Here is a 5,612-nt window from a genome sequence, read left to right on the forward strand (position 1 = left end):
CAAGGACACTGTGCAGCTGCCCCTGCCACCAGCCCCGGACGCTCCCGTGCCTCGGAGAGACCCCTCGCCGGGCTCTTGCCTTTCTCCCTCCCCTGCCCTAAGCGATCATGAGCGGCTTCCTGCTTAGGGCCGTGCCTGCTGTGGACATGCCGTGTGAACAGACCACAGGCCATGCGGTCCTCTGTGTCTGGCTTCGTCCCTCAGCTGCTCCGGGGTGGTCTGGCCGACAGCAGAGGCACCCAGCTTCATTCCTTCCTGCGGCCGCACCACAGACATGCTTTGTACACCCACCAGCCCTGAGGCCAAGAACCCTAGGTGACCTCCGCAGTGGCCGTCACCGGCCCAGCTCCTGAGACACAGGCAAGCCCTCCCTTACTGACCTGAGCTCGGGCAGGGGAGGGCAGCCCCAGAACCTCACTCAGCAAGTCCAGGCTGCAGGACCTCCCTGCAGCTGTGCGTCCTATGGCACCCACGTGAACCTCGGAGGGCCAGGAGAACTCACCCAGCATCTGAACGGGAGCTGGCGGCCTGAGGGACAGTCGGGTAGTTCCCACGAAGGGGCAACTGTTCAGGAGAGTCCACGCACTGTGTCTGGAGCCTGTGGGAAGGGCGCGAGGCGTGGGGCTGCAGCATGGCAGCTGGGTGAAGGGCCACCGGGGTCTGAAGCCAGCTGTCACCTACTTCTCCAGCTGTGAGCAGGAACTACGACTGGACACCAATGGCGACTGTCCCAGGACAACGACAAAAGGCACCTTCAAGGCCTGGTCCCATCCGAACAACCAATATGTGGACGTGACGCACATCTGTTCAGGATTCAGAAGTGGCAGGGGACAGCCCCAACTTTAGAGCACACAGGAAAACTTACCTGCTGCACATAAAGAGTGTGGCTTTCAAAGACAAACCTCCATCGCTGTGTTGAAAGTGCCACACCCTGAGGACAGGCAGAGCTGGGGTCACACGGGAGGCTGCAGGGCCCCGTCCAGCTCCAGGCAGGTTTGAGTCGCATGACCCACACCTGGTGGAGACTCCTGGGCAGGCTGTAAAAGACGTGGAATTGACCTCAGCGTACCCGGGTGTTCAAGGCCACCGAGTGCTCCCTGGACAAGGGGCCCGAACCTCCTCTTTTCCAAGGCCCACAGCATCCTACCCTGTTCCTGCAGAGCCAAGGGCACAGCGGCAAAGCATCACAGGGCGGAGCCCCACCTTCCCCGGAAGAGTGGAAACCAGGGGCAGGAGTGTGGAGAAGACTGCAGCTTGGCGTGGAAAAGGGAGGCAGCTGCCCTCCCTCGCTGGCGAGGTCCTCTTCCACGTCATGGGCCTGCAAAATGGGACGTTCATCAGCTCACAAGGTAAAAGGAAAATATGCTCATTGAAGAGTTTGGAAACCAAGAAATGTGAAGAAGAGTTGTGTGGGACACACCAGCCCGCAGGCTGCACCCCTCCTGGCGTGCCGCGCCCCAACCTCCCAGCCGGCTCCCGGCGCTGCTGCTCCTGTGGACCACAGGTTAGCAAATTCCTTTGTGCCACTTCTCTGAGCGCTCTGTGCGTTAGCTCACCCGCAGCAGGCACAGATTCCCGCCCTATGGAAGATGAGACCACAGGCACAAAAAAGGCTTAAAGTGAGGAGCTAGGCTGTACCCAGGTTCCTTCAGCAGCTCTGCACAGAGGCCCAGGAGGCAGCTCAAGATGGACAACGCCCATCAAACCTGTGGTTTATACTGTGGCATGCTGGGAGATCATTGACAATTACACACGGGAGCTCAGGGGCAGGGGCAGGAACAGCCCGCCCCTGTCTGTGAGCCCAGGTCCAGCCCATTTTCCTATGGCCACAGGGTCCCACAGCTCGATCCCAATCCAGGTGATGGGGGCTTCCTAAAACTGGGCCGTCACCTTGAAGCACCTCTGTCTGTCGCAATGAATTATTCTCCAGGGTTGTTAAGCTTCTCATAGGCCATTCCTCCCCAACCCCGAGGCCCAGGAGAACGTTTCTCCCAAACTGCCTTAGGGACGAGCCATACCTGCCCCCTGAAGGACACAATTGCTATGAAAGAACAACGTTTCCAGTCCTCAAAAAATGCATGTAAGGTCCTATCTCAGCCAGAGCGTCCCAGTGGTCCCCAGCAGAGCCAGAAGATTATGCATCCGACATATCAGTACAGACTTTCACAGTGGGACTTTACATGATTGGGCACACTGTGTTCCACTGTACGGGAATGTTGCCGCAAGCTCGGTCCCTGTCCCTGATGCCAATCCAATAACTAGAACACAGTTTTGAGAAAAAGGAAAAAGACAGTTTACTGCTTTGCTAGCAAAGGAGAAACACAGGAGATTCCTGTCCCAGAGGCTGATTCTGTCCATCAGCAGGAACAGGGGCTTTTATAGAGGTGATTCAGAGGGAATAAGATTACAGAGGAGAGATCAGGAAGGAGAGGATTCAGGAAAAGATCAGAGAGGAGAAGGGAAAAGAAGATCAGGGAGAAGCTTAGGGAAAAGATCAGGGAGAAGGTCAGGAAAAAGTCTGGAAAAAAGAAAAAATCATGTAAGTTTTAAAGCGACAAGGGATATAGTCAAAACATCAAGTGAACCCTGTTACAGGAAGAGTAGCTTTGCCAGAGCAGATTTTCTGGACATTTTGTTTCCACACTGGCTGTTATTTTATTTTGGGGGTGGTGGTACCAGGGATTGAACTCAGGGGCACTCGACCACTGAGCCACATCCCCAGCCTTATTTTGTATTTTATTTAAAGACAAGGTCTCATTGAGTTGCTTTGTGCCTTGCTTTTGCTGAGGCTGGCTTTGAACTTGGGATCCTCCTTGCCTCAGCTTCCCAAGCCTCTGGGACTACAGGCGTGGCCACTGTGCACAGCTTGGATGTCATTTTTTAAGGCTATAGTAAATAGCCACATAGAACTCAGTATCTGTCTTTATTCCTCAGAGAACTTCCCAGAAGGGCAAAGGGGAAGGGCAGTTTTAAGGTTTTTGATAGAAACCCTCAAATTTCTATCTATAGAAATGTCCAGCCACACTCTCCTGCCAGTCCACACAAGGACACATGACACGGTGTTTAATAAGTCAGCTGAAGAGACCACTATCCTGAGTTGCCCTTGGACCAGGGGCTGAACTGTTTAAAAATACGCTGCCATGGGTCCCACCGTTAGGTGGCACTCTTGACAAAGATTTGCGTTCTCCATGTCTGGTAAGGCGCTCAGGACTTGATTCAGCTAGCACGGGGGAGTCTGATACCCACACACCAAAGCGAGATCCACAGGAAGGAAGGCAGATGAAGACCCCTACGAAAAGTGACGGTGTGGCAGTATTTGTGGGGCCTTGGGGACACTCACAGGGCCTTAGCTCTCTTCCCACACAAGGTCTGCAGCAGCTTCCGGCAACCCCACTCCCCAGGCACTAACTGCTCCACCAGCTGCCCCAGAGCCCTTCGGTGTGCCAGGCGCCCCCTTCACCTCCCTTGGTGATTCCCACTCACACTGGACTCACTTCTAGGACACTCCCCAGAAATGCCCATTCAGACTTGCCTGGCTCCTTGTGATGACTCCCTGGGCCTCCCGTAGCGTCCAGGGCTTGTTCACTTCCCCGTACCACTGCTGCACTGCCTCTCTCTGTGGCTCAGAGCTCCGCGGGCACCCGCAGGAGAGTACCTGTATTGAGAATGTACCCCGCAGGTGACTGCAGCATGAATCCCGTGTGCCGGGGCTTGGGGCCCCTCCTGTGGCTTTGCTGAACAATCGCCTTACTTGTGAAATCAAAAGGCACACTGAGATTGTGAAGTCTTAGGGACTATGAATCATGGAAAGAGAAACAAGACTGTCTAAAGGTAAATAAACCACAGGTAAAGGGTGGCAGGCAGATTGCTTAAAAGAATCCAGTAGGATTGGGGGCCAAAAGGATGGGGTTCTAGGCCACTCGCTGGCCAGAGGAGTTACATAGCTGCAAAGTTTCCGTTTCCTCATTGACAAAATAGCAATAAGAATTGGCATCTGCCCTATTAAATTAGGAATTGTACACTGAGGTCTTAGGAAGGGCTCAGTAAATCGGTCACATGGTTTCCTGCCCTCTGAAAGGACAGTGTGAGGAGCCAGAGCCGAGATCTTTTTTTTTTTTAAATAGCCCCCAAGCCACCAACTTAGGCAATATACAGTATCGCAGGTTAATGTGTATGTGACCTTTTGGCTTCTCTGCTCTGGCTGCTTGTGCTGCAGAGCAGCCAGACAGTTTTATCATTGCGGATGGATGGCCAGCATACTTGGGAGGGTCCAGAATGATGTGTGTTGGCACTCCCCCACTGAACACCTCCATGCTGGGACTCTCAGGACAGCCAGCACACTCCGGCTGCTGTTAGAGGCCCAAGGATGGTGTGGAGGTCTGACCTCCTCCCACCACGGCTGTTCCACAGGGCTCTGGGGAGCCCACAGTGGCATCTGCTCAGCAGACTGTCTTGCTGGGCACACCAGACTTGCACTCTGGAGTTCACCTGGGAGACTGAACTGTCCCCTGGAACACAGGCTTCCCAGCACGCCCACTTCTGCCTGCTAACCTTCCCTCCCCCAGACACCATATGACAGACAAAGGAGGGGTGATGGGGGGCGAGGGTGCCAAGAAGCGTCCCTGCCTGAGCGTGACCCTTGACTGGAGTTCTCCCTGTGCACCTGTCAGCTCGCTCAACAGGTATTTGCAGTTCTGCCACCCTGTAGCCCCTCTTCGGACTTTTGACCATGTTACCTTGCAGCCTCCCTACCTAACATGCCTCCAGTATGTCCCAGAAATGACAGTCTGAAGCCCCTTCACCTGCAGCTTGTCTGGGAAGCCCAGTTAGACTTTGGGGTGGGGGTCCTCACTCTTGCTCTTTCTGAGGAAACCCCAAATCATTGATTAAATTGAGCTTACGCAGATCCCTGGTTTCCCAAAGCCTGTGTTCCTGTTTCTCAGAGCGTGTGTCCCACATCCGTAGGTTTCGGACCAGATTCTACTGGGATAAAATGGGATTCTCTCAGTTCAGAAATGGGCTCTGAACAGCCTGTTCCTCCCTGCACTCTGGCGGGCCACCCGTCCTGCGATTCAGTTCCCCAGGCCTGAGCTGAGCCACATGGTGCCCCAGCTCCCAGAAGACGGGGACCAAGAGGCACGGCGGGGCTGGGGAGTGGTCCATCAGCTCAGGCCTTCCAGGGCAGGTGTTCCCCTCAGGGGAGTGGACTGGCGCACCACACCCAGCCCCACCCTTCCTGCACTTTGGCCCCAGGCCACCTGCTCCCACCTAGGCCAGGGGAGGAAGGCTGCGAGGGGGTGGGGCGCGCCAAAGGGCCCCTGTGCGGTCCGCAGGGAGGGTGGGCTGGAGCCGCGCGGAAACTGGCGCGAGGCCGCGGGGCCCGGACTCCGCCGGCTCGGTGCGGTCTGCGACGCTCCACGTGCTCCGAGCTGCTCCAGGGAGGCGGGTCCCCGGCGGGGCGGGGCCAGCGGGCGGGGGCGGGTCTTGGAGACGGGGCGGGCCTGCCGGCGCGGGCCAACGGCGGCGGGAGGTGGGCGGGGCTTGGTGGGCGGGTAGCGGCGGCGGTGGGCGGGGCCTTCCGGCGCAGCGATAAAGGGCGGCCGCGGGCGGTG

This window comes from Sciurus carolinensis, chromosome 16, assembly GCF_902686445.1.
Source record: "Sciurus carolinensis chromosome 16, mSciCar1.2, whole genome shotgun sequence".
Taxonomy (NCBI): Eukaryota; Metazoa; Chordata; class Mammalia; order Rodentia; family Sciuridae; genus Sciurus; species Sciurus carolinensis.